The following is a 22,852-nucleotide window of genomic DNA, read 5'->3' on the forward strand; positions in this document are numbered from 1 at the left end:
ATGTTTTAAACTAAAAGAGGGGAGATTTAGATTTGACGTTAAGAGGAAATTCTTCACTCTGAGTGTGGTGAGGCGTTGGCACAGCTGACCAGAGAAGCTGTGGTTCCCCATCCCTGGAGGTGCTCAAAGCCAGGTTGGATGGGGCCCTGGGCAGCTGAGCTGGTGGGGGGCAGCCCTGTTCAGGGCAGGGGATTGGAACTGGATGGGCTTTAAGGTCCCTTCCAACCCAAACTATTCTATTCGTTTTTGTACAGCAACATCTAAAATACTTCATTTTTGTAGTACTGAATGACTGCACTGTATTTGTAAATGAGTTCAATTTTATCTTTCCTTCTTCAGTGAATTGACAAATGTGTTATATGAACAACACAAATAGAGTGCCTCTATTAATTTGTTGTTGTTTTGTTTGTTTGTTTTTTTGTTACTTCCAAGATCTTAAGCCTCACTACTAGCCTTGCTCTCTTCCCATAAGTCTCATCCAACAGAAAACACCGAGGCAATTCCTGCCTGTGATGGAGGACAGTGGCCTTTGATCTCAGCATAAGAGCAGGTGAGTGATCACAACACCTTCATCCATAACCCTGGGGACAAATACCACCATCATGCTGAGGTATACCACTGAGGCTTTGTAACAGAGTGGCAGTGGCCTGGTGGAAAGACAGCAAGTACCCAGATGCCTGTTTTCTGATGCACAGCAAAGAGTTGTCGTTAGCTGTGCTGGAGGTTGGCTGGATGTTTTTCCAGGTTCTGGTTATCTTCCCCTTCAATGCTGCTGAATTATTTGGACAGCCAGTCTGTTCCCTGTTTACTCCCATTGCTGCTTTTCTTCTCTAAAAGCAATACTAACTGTGCTTGTGTCTGAGTAATAGCAAGCAGCCCAGCGTACAGCCTCTTGCCTGTACAGCCTCTAGGTTTAAATTTCTGCCAGCAAAGACTGCTCCTGCTGTGCCCTTGGCATCCTCCAGCTGCTCATGAGCAACCCCAGTGAGCACAGCACAGCCTTTGACTGGGAGATGTCCAGTAGAGTGCAGTTTTCCTTTTTTCCCCCCTTTTCCCTTTTTGTTCCCATGCAATTAAGTATCTAAAATCAGAAGTTCACTAAATGGAGCACAGGATGCTGCTGAACGCAGAGCTGTTTCAAAAAAGAAACATTTATGACAGTGGTACAGGTGCTCTTCATCTCTGCTTTCTAAAAGACAAACCAAGGAAATTAAAATGTTTCAGGTTTTATTCAGGCCCTCATTTAGGAAGCAGCCTGCTGCCCTTGGGCGTGAGTAAGGTGATGGACTTCCAAAAGGATTCAAGCAGCTAATGCCCATTTTAGATGCTCTTGTCTAAATGCAGCCCCCCAAAGCCTCTCTTCTGTCCCAGGGGACCTGGCAGCCCAAGTCTTAGCCTCAGAAATGAGCCGTTCTTAGGAGTCCCACATTTCTGTTCCTTTTTGGTTTCTCATCTGTGGGGTACGATGCAAGCATCTGTGTCATGTCAGAGCTCAGGATGAAATGATGGCAGCTGCTTCTTATCGCCTTATTTTCCTAAGGGGAGATAAAAGCATTCACATCTTCCCTGTCCAGGGACATTTATTTAAATTTGTCCCTCTTCGTTCTCCAGAGAGTGCCCTGAATAGAGAACTGGAGGCTGCCCTAACACAGTGCATTCTATTACAATTTATTTGGCCTTAAGTAATTAAATGGTTAATGATGAAAGTACACACACTCATGAAACCAGAAAGCCTGACTCTGTGTGGTGGTTAAAAAGCCATTCTAGGCCCCAGCTCTTACTCCAGGATGTTAGGATTTATTTATACATTAATTTATGTAAGGCAGTGAATTGTTCAATTCAGAAGAGAACAAAGACAGCTTATTGAGCCTTCACAAAAGATTGCATTAATTCAGCTCCAACGTTTGGGGTTGTTATATGTACACAAACACAGGCCCTAAAGGCCGGGCTTCAGATATTTTTAACTGAGCAAAACATGTTGCAGGCAGCCCTGTCCTGCTGCAAAGCAAGCTGGCAATGGCAGCAGCCTGCGTAGTGGAAAAGAAATGCTCCTCTTGCCTGTTCATAGCAGGTGTGACATCAGATGGGTGCTTTTGTAAATGTGGGATCGTGCTGCTGTGTTACATCTGTGTCATTTAAAGAAAGATAGAAGGGTAATTAGTTGCTATTTCCTCTGCTTCCTGCTTTCTGAGATACTTGAGATGCTGATCTCAAGGCAGGACATTCTGATCTTGTACATGTAGCCCAGATTGGAATAGGAATTGCATTCTAAATATTCAAGGTAAAACATACTCCCAGAATTTCTTGCCGCCAAAAAGGACAATGCCAATTTCTTCATAAGTATCTTCTGCAAAGCTTTTTCAAACTGGTTTTGTCTAATATGCTTTTCCCGCTGTCTGTGTCATTTTGTGTGACCGCTATTACAGCATCTGGCGTGCAATGCATTACTGTGCCATTCTTGCACATCCGTAGCAAAGTAGTCATAGAATCACAGAATCATTCTGGTTGGAAAAAACCATGAAGACCATCTAGTCCAATCACCAACCCATTCCCACCATGCCCACTAACCCTGTCCCTCAGCTCTTAACATCTCAAGGGACAGTGACTCCACCACCCCCTAGCAGCCCATTCCAGTGCTTCACTACTCTCTGAGAAGAAGCTTTTCTTAGCATCCAACCTGAACCTCCCCTGGTGCAACTTGAGGCCATTCCCTCTCATCCTATCGCTGTTCCCTGCGAGAAAAGGCTGCCTCCCATCTCACCACAACTTCCCTTCAAGTAATTGTAGAGAGCAACAAGGTCTCCCCTGAGCCTCCTCCACACTGAACAATTCCAGTTCACTCAGCTGCTCCCCATAAGACTTGTGCTCCAGACCCCTCACAGCTTCATTGCCCTTTCGTTGGAAATGAAAGCAGTCACTGAAAGCAGCTGCTGAAAGCCATGTCTGCGAGGACAAGGGTGCTGAATCCTTGAAATCTTCCTTCATACTGCTCATAGCCCCTAGAAAGGTGGTTTTTGAACCTCTTGTTGCACTGGCTAAGAAACAGCAGTCAGACAGGTTGGTGTATCCTAAAGAGCCAGGACAGATGAAGGGTAAATCACGTAATTTCAGACCAGTGCAGCTTCACTCTGGAGACATTAACAATCCCTGTCAGGATCCTGGGTTGCCCAAACACACCCACTGAATTTCTTTCATGAGCCACTTACAGCCAAGATCTACTTCCTCTGTATTTAATGTTTTATGGAGCAGAAAATAAGCCCGCGTGCTTCATTTCTCCCTCCTTGTGAGATTCAGCAGCCGCTCTTTACAGAGCCAGCCTTTCCTTTTCCTCCCTCCAGCCCTCTGCCCAGAGCTGTGCCACCTTCCTCAGAGTGCACTCTCCCCAGGAAACAATTACAGATTGTATCTCGTGCATTTTTAAAAGCACACAAGCTCTTCCTCGGCTGTTTTTCACTAAAGCAGCAGGTGAGCTCATTCACTCCATCTGCTGCTCTTTGCACGGAGCTTACGCTTTTTAAACAAACCTTAATATCCCCTTCTAAATTAAAGAAGCGATGTTTTCAGCAGGAATACCCTCAGTATGATCATGATATACGTATGTGCCCATTTAGAAAAAAAACAGCAAACAGTAATGAACATCTGTCGCTTCCTTAGTAAACACTGTGATATTATGTCACAAACTCAATTACGCTCATCACCGGGCCATGGACAGCAGTTGCTGCTTTTTTAAGATACGTGTTGAAATAAAGCTTTGCTTCAGGTGCTGCAAACCCATTACTGGATGTTCATCAAAGAGAAAGGGCTCATTTCAGCCGGCTGTGCGTGCTCCCTTACGTCAGTGGGACATTGCCTGGGCACAGCAGCTCACTTCTTATTGACTCGTGTATTTATAGGCAGGGTCAATAAGCAGCACCAGTCGCTGCAAAGTCCGCCACCATTCTCTTTTCCTCAGTAAGCGCTTGCATCCCAATGTCTGCATTTGGCTAGGCCTGTTGGGAAATGATAATGACTTTCATCAGCTCTACTTACTGCCCTAAAATCGCTTCTGGGGGATGCAGGCCATAGGATTGGTTTTAGGAAAATAATCATTTATTTAGAAAGGAAGCGTTGAGTGAGCACAGAGGAGGAGGCAAGAGAGAGTTTTTTTTACATGAGGAGAAAAACCTGGTGACGCTTTGAAACCCGAGGTTTGAAGATTCTAGGGGAAGTCAGAAGGAAAGTAGGACTTGGAACTGTTGGAGAAGTGCTTAAATTCATTAAGCAAAGGCATTGGTCTGAGATGGAGAACAAGTGAGAAGAAAGGCAGAAAACCAGCAATAAGATTCAGCAAGTATTTAAGGAACAGGTTGGAGGAGGTTGTGTTTCTCCTCCCTCTCCCAAGAAATCCCTTGTATTCCTTAAAGAGAGGCAGAAGCTTAAAACAAAATAAAACAAAACACCATAAACCTCCAAAGTTAAGAGATGCTTGTTTTAAGTGGACTCTTTCTTTTGGATATAAATAATCTGAAGCAGTTCTTAATTACACACTAGGTGTGATAATGCAGCAAGCAGCATCTGCTGAGGAAAGCATCGCTCAGGAGGGGAAACAAGTTCTAAGTTTGTAGGCAATCTGTATTACAAATCTAAGAGGAGAATTGTGGCTTAGAGCTTGCAGGTGACTTTCAGCCTGGCACTTCAAGTATCTTTAAATGTGTGTGCAATTGGCTTGTTCTACATGCATAGAGTGTATGAGGCACATTCCTCTCATTCTGCTTTAGCACAGGTAAATTGATGTTGGGATGATATACCTGGAATAACAGCAGCTGATGTGGGAGGAAGGACAGCCCTCTGCATTCGCTGGGCACAGCAAAACTTTTGATGATCAGGCTGCCATTAGAGGAAGAAGGATTCGTCCACTTTCTCTCACAGGTTGGTTTTTGTTGGTTTGGTTGGTTTTTCAGTTGTTTCTTTTTCATTTTTGGCAAAAATGCAATAATAGCACATGAATCTTTTGCATTGAGTAAGGCACAGCCAGAGAGCTTTTAGAGGTTCCCATGGTCTGTTTACTATTCAGGAGGTGCCTGTGTTTGATGTGGGGGGCACATTGTGCCTGATTTGTTACACCTGTTTGGTTCTCAGCTGAAACCCACTGGTGCAAAACTGCAGCCCATTGTACTCAGCAGACTGGGCTCTTGGCAGGTTCATTATGAGAAATGATACGTATCCCTGCGGCTGAGCTAGACCTTGATGAACTTGTATCAAAGGACTTTGTGAACTCGTTTCGAGAGCGTGATGTGAATTATATGGGGCAGGTGTGAGTGCCAGAGGAAGGCGGAGGCTGGTGTCACACTTCACAGCTGAAAGCCACCCACCATCAAGGCCGCTTTTCATGTGCTTGGCTGGAGAGAACTCTGCTGTGAACAGAAAGCTCTCTGAGGCAATGGTAAGCCTGAAAGGACAGAGCAGGCTTTTGAGGGAGGAAATCAAAAAACATTGGAAAAATTTCTGCTTTGAGTCAAGGTAACTTTTAATGACTTGTAAGTCAAAACTAGACTGAAGAAAAAACATTACGCTTTGGAGAAATCCTCTCCCTGCCTTCAAAGCAAGTACAACACTTTTCGATCAGATCAGCTGCACTACTCCATTGCAGTTGAACAGAAGAAGGCTTTGTAGAGGAAGCAGGTTACAATCCCAGCATTATGGGGGTGCTTTCTGTTAGGAGGGAGTGTGTGGCTTCACGTCAGACTGCACCACGTTATGTGTGAGGATAGAGTCCTTTGGGAAAGCAACCCATTGCCCAGACTATAAAGCAGTAATGTGCTGCATGCCTTTACTTTTTTTTGCCCAAGGAAGTGGCAATTTGTATCCTTTTGTGCTATAGATGTTTGCTTGGAGCCACCAATGCTCAGACTCCTTCCTCTTGGTGATGCAGCGCTGATGATGACCTAAGGGTAGCTGCAGAATGCCTTTGGCCTGCAGTTCTTATTCCAGCAAAGGTCACCGCCTGCTACAGCTGACAGAGTTTTGTTGGCATGGGGAAAATGGAGTTCATCAAACTGCTCGTTTGCAGAGCATTTTTGGCTTGCTCCTAGTGGTTAGGAAATTCCTAACCACTGTACCAATGTTGTACACAGCCAATAACATGAACTGCAAGTTATTTTTGTCATTCTGTCATCTAAGGCACTGATATCTTAATTGTTCTTCTGATAATACCCCTGTGCTTCAGTGTTAGATGCTCCAGAAGGCATCTAAACTGAAAGGAAGCTGAAAATCCCAGTAGGCTTGGTGGAGACTGTATATCTGGTCCAATATGGGATAAACCTGACTCATGAAGTGACAGAGATTTGGATACCCATTCTCTATGAGTTGCTTGTGTTAAACATTTAAATTCCATAGTTTTTGCTTTTCTGCTTTGTTTTCTGGGTTGACTCTCCTGTGTTGATCTTCCCTGGAGGAAAGGATGCCCTCCACTTGCAAAACTCTGCCATGGAAGCCTTCTCCATGGTAGTGATATTAAACTAAAATGGAGGCCATCTGCCATGAATGTGCTGTGCCAGGTTTCACTAAATACCTCTGTCCATACCAGCATTTTTAGGTGTGCGGGTCTTTACCCTCTGCCTTGAAGGGAGTCAGGAATAGAATTAGTAATTCTAATACAATGTTTTGTTTTCAGCAATTGGAATTGGGAGGAATAAAAAATTACATTATTGCGAACACAGCAAGTTACCCAGAGAGGCAATAAGATTGATAGACTGTCACAGAAAGGAGGCTTCCTTCAAAGCCAGACTATTTCTTCACTATGTTAGGACATATCTGAAAAAATATGTAAGCTTCAATATGTATTTGTGAATATTTAAAAAAAAAGGGGGGGAAGATGGATGGATTACAGTGTTACCCCATATTGGCATATCTTACTTATTTCTAAGGCAATAAAGTTACACAATTATTGTGTGACTGTAGTACGCAAATATGAATAGAAGATATTGAATACCAGTGTGTAATGATAGCCTGTACTTCTAGAGGAGAGGAACACTTTCTGCTAGCTCTTAAGGGTTATGTTTGCAGAAGTAACCTTGGTTAGGGATTTGCATTTCAAAGCCATAATCTTCTGAAGTCATGTTCTTAGTAGAGGTATGTTCTGTTGGTATGAACTGTGGTACCTATGCATAACCTCATATGCAACAGTTAATGTTTGAAGCAAAGGCTTCTAGCTGGGTTGGAACCTCTCGTAAATAGATTGTCATGTTAAATAGACTTTTTTTTTCCTATTTCTCAAAGCCAGCTTAACACATCATCCTTCCAACCCTACTGCTTAAATGATACAAGAGAAGATGTATGTCAGGTGATGCATTAACATCTGCTAGCTTGAGTTGTCACAATGTACTCTTGAGAAATAAACTCCATTTGTGGTGAGTGGGACTACAGATAACATCTGCTACCAGAATGGATGGGGATGGCATGTGATCAAGTAGTACACAGTTAGCAGAGTAGTACAAGAAGCAGAGCTGGCTTATTCTAACAGTTTTCCTTCTCTGTAGTCTTGATTTGGCAGCTTGCCTTACCTGTTGACTAGAGCCCACTCTGCCATACATCATCCCCTTGTTCTTTTCAGTCACAGAATAACGAAAACTACACTGAGTGTTCTGATGAAAATCCTCCCAGCACAATGTCACAGCAGGGGAGTTGGAACTGGGTGGTCTTCAAGAGACTTTCCAACCCAAGCCATTCCTTGATGGTAGGAATAGGAGCAGGCAAAGGAAATTTTTCTGAACCAGTCTGTTGCATTCTGATGTTCTTTCCATTTCATGGTGGCCTTCTTACCTCCTTGCTTTCTTTTCCCTTTAAGTGTTGAGTGATGTTGTCCATGATGGAAATTGCAGATGTAGGTTGGTTTAACACCCCCTCCCTCCTGCCTCCACCCATGGTTTATGGTTACTCTAGTCAGGCTGTTTTGCCTCTTTTAATATAACAGGTGGCAGGTGCTGATGGCCTAGACTAAGGAAGTGTGATGTAACGTTAAACATAACTTAGTTCTTCTAGCTATTTCTTAGATTAGAAACGTGTATTCCCCCCTACAGCAAACTAAAAAATAGTTGAAAACCGCAGTTAGAGACTAAGCACAGGAAAACTAAACAATAATTTGATGCTTTTCTTCTTTATCCTCCGATAAGTTTTTTTTTCCTTTTTTTTTTTCTTCCCCTGCTGGATGTTTTAGTTGTGCTTAGATTGCTCTTCTGGAGTAGATATCATGGGTATTGCCCTCCTAAATCCTGTGTGGAAAGCAGCTCCAGTGCTGTTACAGCATTCATTGTCATGTTAGCCTAGTAAAGGACTGCTTGGAATAAGCATGTATGACAGAAGTGAAGTTGTCTACATTTGGAATACCTGCATCAATGTGCATCTTGCTGATGTTTCAACAGAAACAGTGACAGAATCAAAACATTCAAGGTGAAAAATAATACCAGTCAGTATAATAATACCAAACTACCAGAGCCCACCTTTTCTGAGTGTGTAATGGAGTCCCCTTCACTTCTTCAAAACCCTTTGAATTCAGCTGGATTAAAGCAGTGAACAAATGCTGTACAATGTGTTACCAGAATGATGACAACTTGTGACAAATGTAGTATAGGAGAAATGTATCTGAAATGCTCAGTAGCTTCTGCAGCATCTGGAATCCTGGTACAGCATAATAAAGCTGCTAATTAAGTAATTGTACAGGTTTTTTTTTCCTGCTTTTCTAATGGTCAGTATAATGAGTTCCTATAAAATGCAAGTGTAGAAAATGACACTTTCCACTTAATGTTAGCTCCCTCTTCCCTTTCTTTTCATCAGTGATGTTTCTTTTAGTGTGCACAATTAACAAAGCTTAATCCCCTTCTTTATGTCTGCCTTGTTTCACTTTTTCCTGTTTAACTTAATGCTTCTCTCAATTAAGCAATTGAAGATGAATTCTGCTCTCATCTAATACTAGCAAAATGGAGAGTATGGAGAATTCCAATGCCACGTAAACCTTAAGTACAGTCCCGATATCAAAAGGTATCTGTGCTTCTGCTGGCATTCAGCTAATAGTTTGCTGAGTGAAACTAAGAGGTGAAAGGCAGCTATCGAAGGATGCAGGGAGGATAAACCTGCCTTCACTCAGAGAGGTTGGCTGCTGACAGGGTAAGTGGCTGATGCTTTCTCTGCAGCATAACAGCACTCATGGGGCAGCTTTGTTATGAGAGAGGCTCCTATGGCCTCCTAGCTTAGGTAGCATTCTTAAGCACCAATGACACAGAGAGGAGTCTGTGGGAATAGAGAAAAGGAAATCTACAGAAAAGAGGCTAGACATCTGAGCATGGAGTCCATACTTGAATCTAACCAAATATTTTTCCTTTTCTTTCCCAAAAATGTGTCAGTTAGAGGGTGTAGTTATAGAAGCATGTTACTTACTGGCAAGGCTGATCTAAGGAGGCTGATGCATTCTCATTCCTGTAACTGTGCTGCCATATGCCAGCCTCTCAGCTCTGTCAGCAAAATGATGCTGCACACTGAGTGGTTTCTCCTGCCGAAGGACAGAGTGCTCTGACCACTCGTGCAACAGCTACGTGGCATGCTGAAGGCTTGACAGACCTTACTGGATAATATCATGAGGAACCAGCAGGTGATAATGCAGCGATATCCCTTTCAAAAAAGCTAAAAGCACCTCTCACAAGACTCCTAAAGAAGACTTTAGAATGACTTTTAGGTCATTGAGCTATGATTTCAACTTATAGCTGTGTTGTGCATGTCAAAAAGATCATTTCACTTCCCAAAATACATTCCAGGAGACTGCCCTGGAATGGATATGGTCTTCCCTACCATATATTCAGAAATGCAAAATAACACACATTTCTCCATTTCCTATCTTCCCAGTAAGATCTCCTATGATTTGTGCTTTCCTCTTCTCTTCCTCTTTTCAAGAGGTTGAAACTATGCTGCACTGTCTTCTGTAGATGTGAAGGAAAATTCAGATATATAGGCAATGCTCAGCAAATTTCAGATGTCCTATAGGAAGAGAGCCAGCCTGGTTGTCCTAAAATTCTAGATTCTGTGCAGGGTAGTCCTTTAAAACTTCAGTGTGCTTTTCATAGTTACAGTATTGATTGAAAGACAGCCATTTACTAATAAATATTCTAGTAGTTTAGAAGTGTAGGCCTTTGGGAGGGGGAGAAAACTGCAGATCATACCTTATGGAACTGTCATGGGATATGCAGAGTCTGATGGCCGCCTGGATAATGAGAGAGAGACTTGCATTTTAATTAGAGTAACAGTCTGCTCCTGAGTAAAAGAGAAAGCAGTTTGCCCTCAGGAAAGGTATGTGACAGAAGCCTGTGTTCTTTGAAAGCTACAGTAAGCAATGCCAGCAATATTCAGTATATAGGATCTAATGTTACTTGTCTGTGAAATCAAATTGAACCACTGGCTGCTAAGGGACTTATAACATTAGAAATGTTCCTAGCTGAAGTACTGCTTTATACACTCAAGTGCATGCACTAGATGCTTGTTACGGCTCTTTCACCACTATTGCTAGGCATCCTAGTAGGCAATTGTTAATTGCATTTGTTACAGGGCTTGTAGGCAATGAAGCATTAATTCTCCAGTATCATTTGCTTTACTAGCCACAAAACAAATGCTGAACTGGTCCCATTTCTAAGTTTGGTTACTCTACCCAAAGACATTCTCTTGAATTCAAGAATGTCTTTGAATTCAAGAGAATGTCTTAACTAACTTAAATCAAAAAACAAAACGAAACTCTCATCTCTTCCTCGCTACTAATATAGGATGGATAAGGCAAAGCATGCGTGTTTCTGAACCTTGTGTATACCTCCAACTCAAGATATTTATAGCCTGCCTTGAAATTTGACCTTTATTTCCAAGTCATTTGTGGCATGTGGTTGAGTCAGCAGAGAAATCAAAATGAATTGCAGCTGGATGAGAAGGGGGCTGGAATAAAGAGAATGAATGGTCATGCCCGCTGCTGTAGAAAGGAACTTTGTAAATTCCGAGGGCTGGCACTAAAATGTCAGAAGTTACAGATCATAGAAACTGACTGGAAAGCAGACTTTTGCTGGGCCTGTAGAGTTATTGTGTTAATGACATGAAGATGTGTTTTGAACTGTTGACACTTTATTAGTGATGTTAATTCTGCAAAGAGCTCATTCTTCACTGTTGATGTACGTTTGGCAGCCTTTCAAAGGTAATGTTTTAATTCACCACAGAGAAGGACATGATCTTGAGCTTGTTGAGACAAAGGCTGCAATAGAAAGACATGGAATTGATAAGATAAAAGGAGCAATTTCAGAAACGTACTTTTCCTTTGTTGCTGTTTTCAAGAAGGGTGATATTTCAGCCCTACATGAAGAACCTGTCTAAAGCCTAGGCGATACCTATCTGGTTACATTCAAAGCTTGTGATGCTTTTACATAAAACTTACTAGTCCTGTATCTGAAGAGAAGACCAGATCTACTTAATTCTGTAGGAAGCAAACACAGCTGCTGGACTCATCTGCCCAGGTGCAGCACATATTATGTTATTCTTCTTGTTGAGCATCTTCAATTTATCTTTTTAGGCAGAGAAAAAGAAAGGTTTATATTGAAAGGCATGTTTAAGCACTGGGGGTCTTACTTTCCTATTTGATACCATCACCAGGGAGCCTCCATTCGGTGTTCTTATTTCAAACACAGTGTTACTCCCAATACTGGAACCTGTAACCAGAGTGAAGTAGTTAAAGTGTCAGAAGCTGGCCTTCCACCAGAAAGATTTTATATTTCTTTTGGCTTCTTACTGCATTTTGGTACAGTCTGTTAAGATTGGAGTGAGTAGCAATAACAGTGGCATTGCAAACCATCAGATCAAACATCAGACTAATATTCTGCTTAGCAAAAAGAATATGAGGACTCACCCCTGTGGGGTGCAGAACTGAGGGATTATCTGCTCTGTTAAATCCTATCCCTTGGAATCAACTGACCGAACCAAGCTGCTCTTGAACACCGGATTCTACAAAACATCTCTCATAACCATTCAGCAGGTGCAAGGTCTGTAATTAAAGATGAAACACAACACAATGTACACTAGTTGAGAACCTGTTGAATTCCCTCTGCTTCTCTTTCCTTTTTGGCTCTTTAAGATGTGTCTTTTTTTTTTAATTTATTGTGTCTGGTTATGAATATCTTTTGCTGAAGCACCAGTGCCTGAAGTGGCAAGAGTGTATGTTGCATACTGAAAAACAATGTGAAAGGGACTAAGCTGAAGTATTTATAAATAAAATTATAATGCAAAATAATATACTCCATAAAACACTGAATGTAAACAGGGCAGTATTGGCCTTGGTCGAGAAGTCGTGTGTTTGAATTATGCTGCTTAATGTTTCTGCTGGATTTTCCATATCAGACATCTGTGTGGCTGCATGAGGCCAATCAAGCTGAGATTGTTATTCTAAGTGCAGGGTGAAATAACCAACTACAACCTGGATTATAAAATGTTGACATTAAAGGTCTGCTGCTCCTTGTAAAGAGTGTGTTTTTATAATTTAAAGAAATCTGATCTCCTGAAAGTATCCTGCTGTGCTTGCAGCTGACATCATATTAGTCTGAGTTTTAACAGATTCAGCAGGACTAGTATGATTAAAGCAACTTTCAGCTCCCTGTGTATTTGGAAAGGAGCTGTGGAAAAGACACTTGGAGTTAAAGATGACAGCTCCCAAGAGATCTTGACTTCATCAGCCTTATTAGAAGTTAAATAAATAACAAAACTCCAAGCTATAGCTGTAAAGGATCCAGAGTGCATTTGTGATTCCTTGGTTACCTGTGAAAAAATATTTCTTAGCTGTGTTAATTTAGGGTTAACGTGAAGGGTACGTGCCCAGGAGCAAGTTACCACAAAGTAAAGTAAAATTAAAGGTTGCATTTGCAGCCTCTAATTTAACATGCAGTAGCTGGCAGTGCATCTGCTCTTACCCAGCTGTAAATGCATGGTAGCAAACCCCAGTAACAAATTCATGGTGAGGCAGTACAAGAAGGCATTCTCCTTGCTTTGTAGTGATTAAATAAAGAGCAGACCTTCAACTCTGTAACTGCACTGTTGGCATTTATCGCCACACTCATTGAGAAGAGTAATGGAAGGCCTAGAAGGAAGCAAGTGCATGTAATTACCACATATGCAAACAGAACAATGGTATGCATCAGTGAGATAATTCTTATCTACAAAACACAGCAGGTAACTATACCTGTTGCACTCCATTTGTACAGAGAACGACAACTATAAGGTAGCAAGGTGTATTTCTGCACGTAGACCTCAAGTATTACTTTAAATCACAGGTATCCAAAACACTAACTTGCCTGGGCAGCACTGAGTGAAGAGGAATCGCCTTGGACTAAATGTAAATATATATGGCATCACTAATGTGTGTAAGTAACAAGACTTTTTCTATTTTTTCAAGTATTTTTAATTAAAGTGGGGAAAAAAAAGAGGGCAGTAAAACCATAAAACTAGCAAGTTGGACACGCATGCTTTAAGGCAGTTCTGGTTGTTGCAGTCGCTTAACAATATAATGATTAAATTTTGTGAGATGATTTCTGTATTTCTACTCCCATTTGAGCTGCTTATGTCCTCTTGATCGCTGCAGCTGCCATCACTGCTATTACATTTGGTCAGGAAGATCTTCTGGAAAACTACTCTTACCTCATGGTAACACTGGGTGTTTATCACCACTGTGAGGTGTCTGATCTTGCTTACTTTATTCATGAGAGTCCTTCTGTGCAGGCTGAAAATGTGAGTAAAGTTCTAACCTTGTACAGAGGTTGCTCTGAAAGTAATGCCTCCTATTTATTTCCACGGAAGCAACAACAGATGTAAAGAGCACAATAACACCATTTGATAGAGCACATTCCCAGCTACAAAGCTCTGTTTTTCAACACAGTCACCAAGACCAGCGATGAATTGCATGTTCCACCCACCGCCTCACTGTTCTCACATCCACTCTTTGGACCTCATAAATGTTCAGCAAACATTGGTGAATTTTAATGAGTGCCATTTTGTCCACACGGAGGAATTCTGTGACACACATATGCACTTCCATGTCTGATGTCCATTTGTCACACTACCCCTCTGCTGCCATCTGTCCCACAGCAACAATGTGTTACAGATACTAGCAACATCTAAGATGTTGGGCCAATTTCTTTTCTTAGAAAAGGAATAAAAAAACAACAAACACAGATTCTACTCACAGAAGTAAAAATAATACAATACAGCCAAAAAGAGACTATGGCCAAAGCATATCCACTATAAATCCTTAAAAATATATTAAATTTTCAACTAAAAATGGTTTAACTTTGCTTTAATTAAAGCCCAATAATAGTTACTCTAGACTTCACGTTTTCAGACACAGTTGGAGGACACGTGTTGCTTGTAAACATTTACAAGTGAAAGACTTGAATGTAAGTAGTCCAAAAGGTTCTTTGCATGGTTCTGGAGAACAGTGGGGAGGAATATGTCCAAAAGCAAGGCAAGTGGAAATGTTGAGATACATCTTCAGCACACAGCTTAGTCTGTACAAGCCTTGCAGTCATTAAATCTCCATCACTGCATTGTACAGACTGGAAGAGAGGACAGTATGGGCAGTGCAGCTCTAAGTCTTGGGCCACCTCCCCAGAAAAGCTGTGGCAGGGGTGGCTGCTGGTAGATTGAGCTGAGTTGTTGCACACTGGAGGAACAGTTCTCTTCAGCTAACATCATCTGGTTTCGAAGCAGCATTGGTTTCCTCTGGTAGATATGGCTGCAGGAAGGTTGGAGCTGCTTACTCCCACTTCCTCCCTAGACAGACAGTCTGTCTGAGGGCTCTGTGCCAGAGTTTGTGCTGGCACACGGACTCAGTCCCTTGTCTGTAGGGTTTTGTTACTAATGCGTTTATAAGACTGATGCCATTAGTACTTACATTGCTGTCATTCGTGTTACAGAAGCTGTATTTGTCTGCTTCTACACTAAAAAGCAAAACGAGAAAGGGATTTCTTTTCTATGTCATGTAATGAGAAGTGGAAACCAACACTTAAAACCTTTTTCCCTGACATTCTGTCCTACTGCACTACGTTGCTTTCCCCGCAGAGACTGACACAAAGAGAGAACTTGGAGCAACCTGTGTTTCTCCTTGTCTCGCAAACTGACCAGCTTCCCCTTTCAGATGTGAGGTAGTACATGTATACATGCTGCAAAACCAAGCAGTTAGGTAATCCTCAGCTCTGGAATTCGTCTGACAAAGGGGTAAAGCAGTGAGACATGTTCCTTTTGTAATCTGTTTAAGTAAACGAAATTTAATCTCTTCTTGGCCAGTTTTAAAGATCGAGTCATGAAAGCCTGGAATAGTCCAGTTGTATACATTTCCCTTGGAAAGTATCTGCTTCAGCTTTTCTCATTGTTAAGCAGATCTGAGACTTCCATTAGAGCACATTTATTCCTAGCTTTAGTTATTATTTTTCAAACATGCTCTGTTTGTATGCATAAAGTCTTACTATCTCAGCTCTCAAAGATTATCTGAGGACAGGACAGCAAACGCCTACTTGAAACCAGGCAGAGTATTTTCCTGATGTCAGTGTAGGGGCAGGAAACTCATCTGTGGAAAACAACTTACGAAATTAGTTGTGGCCATTTTCTTTTTGTAAGATTATTCATGATTTTATTTATTTACTTATTTTCCTTGGTAGTTGATCGTTTAAAAGCAGCTTCATTATTCAGCGCACATTACAGGTAAGCGTGTTTTGGATTAGGGAAGCTTTCATTCACTCTACCTTTTCTGTGATGATTGCTATCTGCACTAATTCTACTGTACAGTTTATTTTCTTTAACATGAACTAGCAGTGTGCCCAGGTGGCGAAGAAGGCCAATGGCAACTTTACTTGTACAGAAATGTTATTGTCAGCAGGACTAGGGAAATGATTGTCCCCTTGTATAAAGGCACTGGTCAAACCACACTTTGAACATTGTGTTCAGTTTGATGCCTCACTGCAAGAACAGTTACCGAGTAGTTTGAGTGTGTCCAGAGATGAACAAGAAAGCTGGTGAGGGACTGGAAAACAAGAGTTATGAGGAGCAACCAATGGAACTGGAGCTGTTTAGTCCAGAGCAGCAGAGGCTGAGGGGAAACTTCATTGCTCTCTGCAACAGAGGTGATTGTCCCCCTCTGTTCTTCTCTCATGAGGCCCCAGCTGGATTACTGTGTCAAAGTCTGGGGCCCTCAACAAAGGAAAGATGAGGAGCTTTAGGAGAGGGTGCAGAGCGGGACTGGGAAGATGATCCAAGGGCTGGAGCACCTCTCCTGTGAAGACAGGCTGAGGGAACTGGGCTTGTTCAGACTGGAAAAGAGAAGGATCCAGGGAGACCTTATTGCAGCTTTCCAGTATTTAAGCTTTCCAGTATTTAAAGAGAGTCTATAAACATGAGGGAAGACAACTTTTTACACTGGTAGATGGTGATAGGAAAAGGGGGAATGGTTCTAAACTAAAGGAATGGATATTTAGATTAGATGTCAGGGGAAGTTTTATACTCAGAGAGTGGTCAGGTGCTGGAACAGGTTGCCCAGAGAAGTTGTGGATGCCCTGTCCTTGGAGAAGTTTAAAGTCAGATTGGATGGGCTTTGGGCAATTTGATCTAGTACCTGATCTAGAGGATGTCTGCCTTGTCTGTGCCAGGGGGCTTGGAACTTGATGATCCTTGAGGTCTCTTCCAACCAAATTAATTCTATGATTCTATGAATTTCTGCAAATGAGGTTGCAGTGAAGAGATTGTCCATCTTTTTTCTCAGGTTACAAGTGATAGGATGCAAGGAAATGACCTCAAGTTGTTCCAGGTGAGCCTAATTTGTCATGTCAGGGATAATTTATTAATGGGAGAGGCAATTAGGCATTGGAACGGGCTGCCCAGGAAAGTGGTCTCTGGAGGTATTTAAAAAATGTGTAGACCTGGTGCTTTAACAGTAGACTTGTAGAGTAAAGTGGATGGTCAGATTTGATGATCTTGAAGGTCTTTTCCAATTGAAATAATTGTATGATTCTACAATCCTACAAAGCAAGTAGAAAGTGAGAAAAATGTTTGTGAGATGGTCTTGATTACCTCATCAGGACTCGGATTATTTTTAGGGAAGGGCAATAACAACTGGTGCAGTCAAAAGCTAGCATTGTATATACTGGGAGTATTGCCATTGCATTCTTTGCCTCTTTGGGTGAAATCTTACTTCTCCAAGAAGCGATAAGTTTTGTATTTTCTTCTTCTGCCACTGCCATACAAAGCAAGAATGTAAGACATACTTGTGTAGTGATCCAACTACAAATATCTCAGAAGAGCTTTAACTGTTTCCTCCTAGTCCTGCAGGCAAAAGAGTTTTCAGATAGCTCGGCTTGCCACTCTGGTCTCAGTGTTCTCCATTGTTGGTTCAGTGGAGGACCTGAGAGGAGAGCACGAGACTTGTTTCCACTTCACTGCCACCTTAAATGATTGAATTGTCTATGAAGCGGCAGTTTTATTTAATTAGGGCTTTGGACAGGGAGCCAGGCAATTAAAATTGTTATATTTGCTTTCAAAATTTCCATGCAAGCAGGTGCAGACTGCTTTCATACAGTTCAGCCTCCATGGCTCCTTGACCTGGGAGTGCAGAAGAATGAAATGCAGAGGGCAGAACTCCTTTTCTCACACACAGCCTTGTGCAAACATCGTAGCTCGACTGCTTCCAGATTCAGAGTGGCACAAGTGTTGTGCTCTGTAGCATTTTCAATTACTCTCCACTGCTAGGTGCTCTGCACAAAAAAAAAGATTTTGTTTTTTCCCCACATCGAAGAAGGAAAGAGTTTCTCAGAGCTGCTTACAGAGGGAGGCCGTGCCCAGACGTAAGCACTGAGGCTGTCCTTTCAGAGGAATAACGTACTTTCTGTTCTCACTTTTTCCCCTGTTCTTAAGACCACTGAGTATTATGATAACCCACTTGGAAAGGGCTGGAATAAGTGCTTGGGAGGGAGATAAATACCAGCTCAAACTTCGCTTTTTATTTTCTGTACAGTTTTTAAACAGATGGAGGCTAAAAATCTAGCAAATCAAATATTTCTACCACCGGTGGTCCTAAATTGCATGCAGAGCACTGTGGGCTGGTGGCCAGAACAATAACGAAGCTGCCCTGAAAGTATTTATCTTAGGCAATACTTTTTACTTCTCATTGCTATCTGAAAATTTCAGTGTGAATTAAACATCACAGGTAAGGCTATCTCTCTTTTCCAGCTGCAGAAATCGAAAACCAGAAAGGTTACAAATAGAATTTGTGTTTGGAGTACCATCCAAGCCCTGGGACTCACAGAAGACAAGAGGGCTATTCACAAAGCATGGCACTGCATAAAGTGTATCTGGCCTTGTGACTTACCTGTGAACATGGGGTTAGTCTGGAAAGAGATGTCATGTCTCTTAATTCATGGTTATTACTTCAGTTACACTGCTGTTTTTTTCCTGTTAGAAGAAATATGATTGAAGAATCAGGCAGTGGTAGTATTGAAGAGCTTGCCAGTGCAGATAAACACTCAGAAGAAATACTTGAGCTTGTGGTTTGATCACACAAAGGATTTTTAGTACCATCAAGGCATGGTCCAAAATACATGCAAGATATAATGACTGTTTTCACAATTGCAACTACCTGCAGTTTCATGTATCTTTGATCTTCTTTTCCTCAGAAGGGTTTAAAAAAAGAAGTGTTGAGGTTCCCTATATTGTCAAATGACCATGGTTATTTACATAGCTAAATGGGGGGTCTGTAAAGTGTACTGTGCCATTTAAAATTAACTTAGTGAATATCTGTTAAGGAAAGCTGCATTAGAGAAAGGGCATGAATTTTAAACCCATTCGTAGATTAATGGAGGCAAAGTACTGCATGGATGTTCTGATTTCACTTAATTACCAAGTCTTGTTAGACTGAGTCAAACAGGAGTCAACTTAACTGATGCAAATGTAAAATGTCACATTTTCATCACAAGGTTTATATCCATAGCTTTCTGCAGAGACCGTATCGTGCTGATATGTGTAATAACTTATGCTTCCTTAGTGATTCCTCTTTACGTAGGTAAGTCCATGTTAAAATAACACACAATCTGTTGCACAGAAGCTCCACCATCTATAAGAAAAGGCAAAAAACCATTGGGATAGAATTTCTTCAGAAGAATATGTAACATAGCAAGATTTGAAGGACAAGTTTGGCAAACCCCACAAGAACGTGTTTGAAAAGCCAAGTCCTTTTATCATTTGCCTTAAGAATTCTGGATCTCCTGTCACTGAGAGAGATTGGCCACTGTGTCACTGAGGAAATCAGAAGAGGAATTCCTATCCTCAAAGCTCCAAATTCCCTTCAAGTTTTTATCTGTATCATCCCCACGCTGGACTTTAGATTTGGACTTTAGATTTATCTCTGCTAGTTCAGAGTTCAAACCAATCATAAAACTTTGCCATGTGACTGTGCTTTCCAAAAGCATTCAACTTTGCATTGTTGAGCAAAATGCCATAGAGTAGAAAAAAAGAAACAAACAGCTCGTATCAACAGCAAGAGAGGAAATAGAAGGTATGACAGGAATTCAAACACTTGTTAGAACAGCTTCAAAATTTCAGGAATTCGGATGAGGCCTTGAGAGCGGTCCAAACTCATATACTCTTGTGGTGTCAAAAAAGTGAAATTTCATAAAAATCAAGACTTGAGTCAGATCCTGAGTTTCATCAGAGTGTGGCAGAACTGGAGAACAGAAAATAACTCTTTCTTCTCCGTTACAGCTAAATAGATGGTTTTATTAATTATAGTTGATAGTTAAAGAGAGGACATTCTGCCATTCAGAACTGAATATGAAGTCCACTGAGATCAGTTAGGTATTTCCATTTACTTCAGTGGATGCTGAATGAATTGAGGAAGAACCCGCGTAAGAAGTGAGGTGGTACTGCGAAGTGCAGACTTGGGGTGTGCATAGCACAGCTGCCCTGGGGGGAAACTAGGAGTTCTGAGGAAATGTCCTGCTTTATGATGCTGATGTGTCATCTCCTGTCTGCTTACCAGTGCGCTGACTAAGGAGCAAGCAATGCAAGGAGAGATGGAACTTGATGTAAGGGTGGGCGCTGCAGATGATAAATGTGTACATACAGATATTGGTGTATATATACAGATCTTTAAATGTGGAGGTTTCAGCTACAGGCATTTCATCAAAATTTACATTATTTGAAGCCGACTTCTCCTGAATCAGAAAAGAAATGCAAATGTTTTGCAAATTAGATGTGTTAATAATTAGGATTGTATGAACAAGCTATGTATAAAAGTCTATACTCTGTCTGGAGAGTGACATGCTTGTGGGAGGGTTAAATAAAAAGTAGTTTAATGAAGGAACTAATTTCTCTACCAAACTACCAGGAAGTTCAAAACAAAGAATTTAAAAACAGGGTATTTTTAAACAAATAGCTTGACAACATTGTGCCCTTGCCTAAGCATAAGAGAAATCTGACTTGACTACCATGCATCAATTTGTTGACATAATTCTTCTCTTGGTTTTGCTATATTACTTAAAAAATAATGGGTGTAGAGGGTGGATGAGAAAGGAGCTATTGTAAAAGAGGCAAGGCTTGCAAAATGTAAGCTTTTTGCATTTTAGCCAAACAAGCTTTTTGAACATGGCACTAAGGATAACAAAGGAGAAAGGATTGTTCTTCATTCTTACTTTATTAAATTCTGAGGGAACAGTGACATCAGTTTCATCCCAGTTTTGAAGGACAGTAGCATCCTCTAGCCTGTTTCAAATGTTTTCCGAAGAAAATTTGTACAGCTAATTGCCAGTTTTCAACCAGCTTAAAAAGGGAAATGCAAATGACAACTTAGTTTTCAGTAGGAAACCTGGTTATATTCCTAATCTAAGAAAAGAGTTCTTTGAAAGTGTGAACACGAAGTAAATGAGACCTTTAATATAAGGGCCTGACTTAGAACGCTGTGGATGTGCGCGTCCTGGGCCGGAGGTGCCGAGATCTTTGGTAACACCGAGCTCCATCTACTGGCGTGCGGGAGAAGTCGAGAGACTTGCGTGTACCACCTCCTCCCTTTTGACAAAAATACCTTCTTCGGCCTTGGAAACCAGCGCTGAACGAGTTTTGGTGCCTTAGATCTATTCGAGGGCTGTTCTCGTGCTGGGAAGAATTGCAATATTTAGCCTATGATATCACCTTAGTTCCTCTACTCCATCGCTGTAAAGGCATCTCCATCTATCATCGAGATCAGGGGCTGAGATCACCTTTCAGCCTTGTAAGAGCTGAGATTACCAGGCCAAGTATCTCCAAATGAGCCAGTCCTCAAAGCACAGCTAACTGCAGCTGCCAGCTGAGTACTAACTGTTGTACAGACAGTGATGGTCTTGGAGGGGGGCAAGTATGCAAAAATCTATTTGCTAACATCTGAGGTATTCATTTGCTATCTGCACTTGGTAAGGTCTTGCCAGTGACTTGAATCAGAGGCTAAAAAAGAACCCTCTTTGAAGTGGAAATGAGTGCCTGGATATCCAAAGGATGCTGGGGTTATCCATTCAGTAAAAGTAGGTTGTCTTGAACAGATCTTTGACTGCACTGCCAATCGATCTGCACAGCTAACTCAAGTTAGGAATTTTTTCTTTAAGGTAACTGAAATATACTGTTTGGATTTTGACTTTTTACTGTTAGGGAAAACTGATTTTGTGATGCAAACAATTAAGTATTTGTTTCAAAATGTGACAGTACAGGACGCTCAGTGTTGTTCATTTCTTCAAGGAGATGTGACTTAAGAAACTGTTCCATTTTGAACATTACCTTTTCAAATGGAAAATGATGCAGCCAAGGGCTTTCCAATCAAGTTTATAATTATTTCTTCAACTTCTTTAAAAATAAAATAGTTAAAATTAAAAGTTAAAATGGAAATTCTGAACAGTGTACATAGATGTAGCCTAGTCTTTTAGAAGGCAGAGAAACTACACTTTTCCACATGTAAAACTGATCTCCTTCATCCAAAGCCATGTTTTACAATTAAGTTTTTGTTTGTTTTTTCTTTTTTTTTTTTTTTCTAACCATTCTTCACATTCACACAGCTCAAAGAACTCAAATCACACAGCTACAAAGAAGGAAATGTGGAACTGAAGTTATGCTGGGAGGGAGGTGAAGTCTTCTGAAATAAGGACTAGTCAATGCATAGGTTTTCAGTTCTTTGTGGACATTTTCATCACTGTGTTCGTATTTGTAAAGGCAGATCTGAGCCTTAAAGACCTAATTATCACAAGTGACCAAGTCATCTTCATGAGCTTGGAGCATGGTCAGGTACCTTAGGAGTTTACTAATAAGCTGTAAGCATTGCCACTCTTCTCAAGCCTTGGGAAAGCAGGTGGCATCTGAGCTCAACACAGATATTGCTGGTTATTTCTCTCCTAATTCTCTCGTCAATGTTTTTCTACGGAAAACTGTGCCTGGGACTTTTTCCTCCAGCTGTAAATCCTCCCCTAATTCCAAATCTAATTGCATTAAAGGCCTGTTTATATCTGTCTTTTTTTTTTTCCTTCCCTTTTTTCCCCCTGACTGATATGAATCACTTCCCTTTGCAGGTGGTTACTCCTGTGGGGTGTTGATAGGTTCCAGTTACACACACAGTTTGGCAGACTTCTTTCAGGCCTGCCAAGCCTATTGGCCAGCTCCCTTAGCCCTCCCTCCCCATGCAACTTCCTCTCATCTTTCCCAGTGTTGTCTTCTGTGTCTGTCCTGACCAATTTACAGACAGAGGTCTGGGGACTCTGACTGACAGCAAGTCGAATGTGAGCCAGCAGTGTGCCCTGGCAGCCCAAAGGCCAACAGT

The 22,852-nt window shown here is 41.4% G+C and overlaps 1 long non-coding RNA gene across 1 annotated transcript; it reads left to right on the plus strand.

The window, feature by feature from the left end:
• Positions 1-353: 353 nt before the first annotated feature.
• LOC128087877 (uncharacterized) lies at positions 354-22,543 on the plus strand. The gene is made up of 4 exons (XR_008210049.1): positions 354-550; positions 13,317-13,406; positions 14,381-14,435; positions 16,793-22,543. It is a non-coding gene; the product is annotated as an uncharacterized LOC128087877 (long non-coding RNA).
• The last annotated feature ends 309 nt before the right edge of the window (positions 22,544-22,852 follow it).

The sequence above is a fragment of the Tympanuchus pallidicinctus genome, unplaced genomic scaffold (genome assembly GCF_026119805.1).
Source record: "Tympanuchus pallidicinctus isolate F22 unplaced genomic scaffold, pur_lepc_1.0 scaffold31, whole genome shotgun sequence".
Classification (NCBI taxonomy): domain Eukaryota; kingdom Metazoa; phylum Chordata; class Aves; order Galliformes; family Phasianidae; genus Tympanuchus; species Tympanuchus pallidicinctus.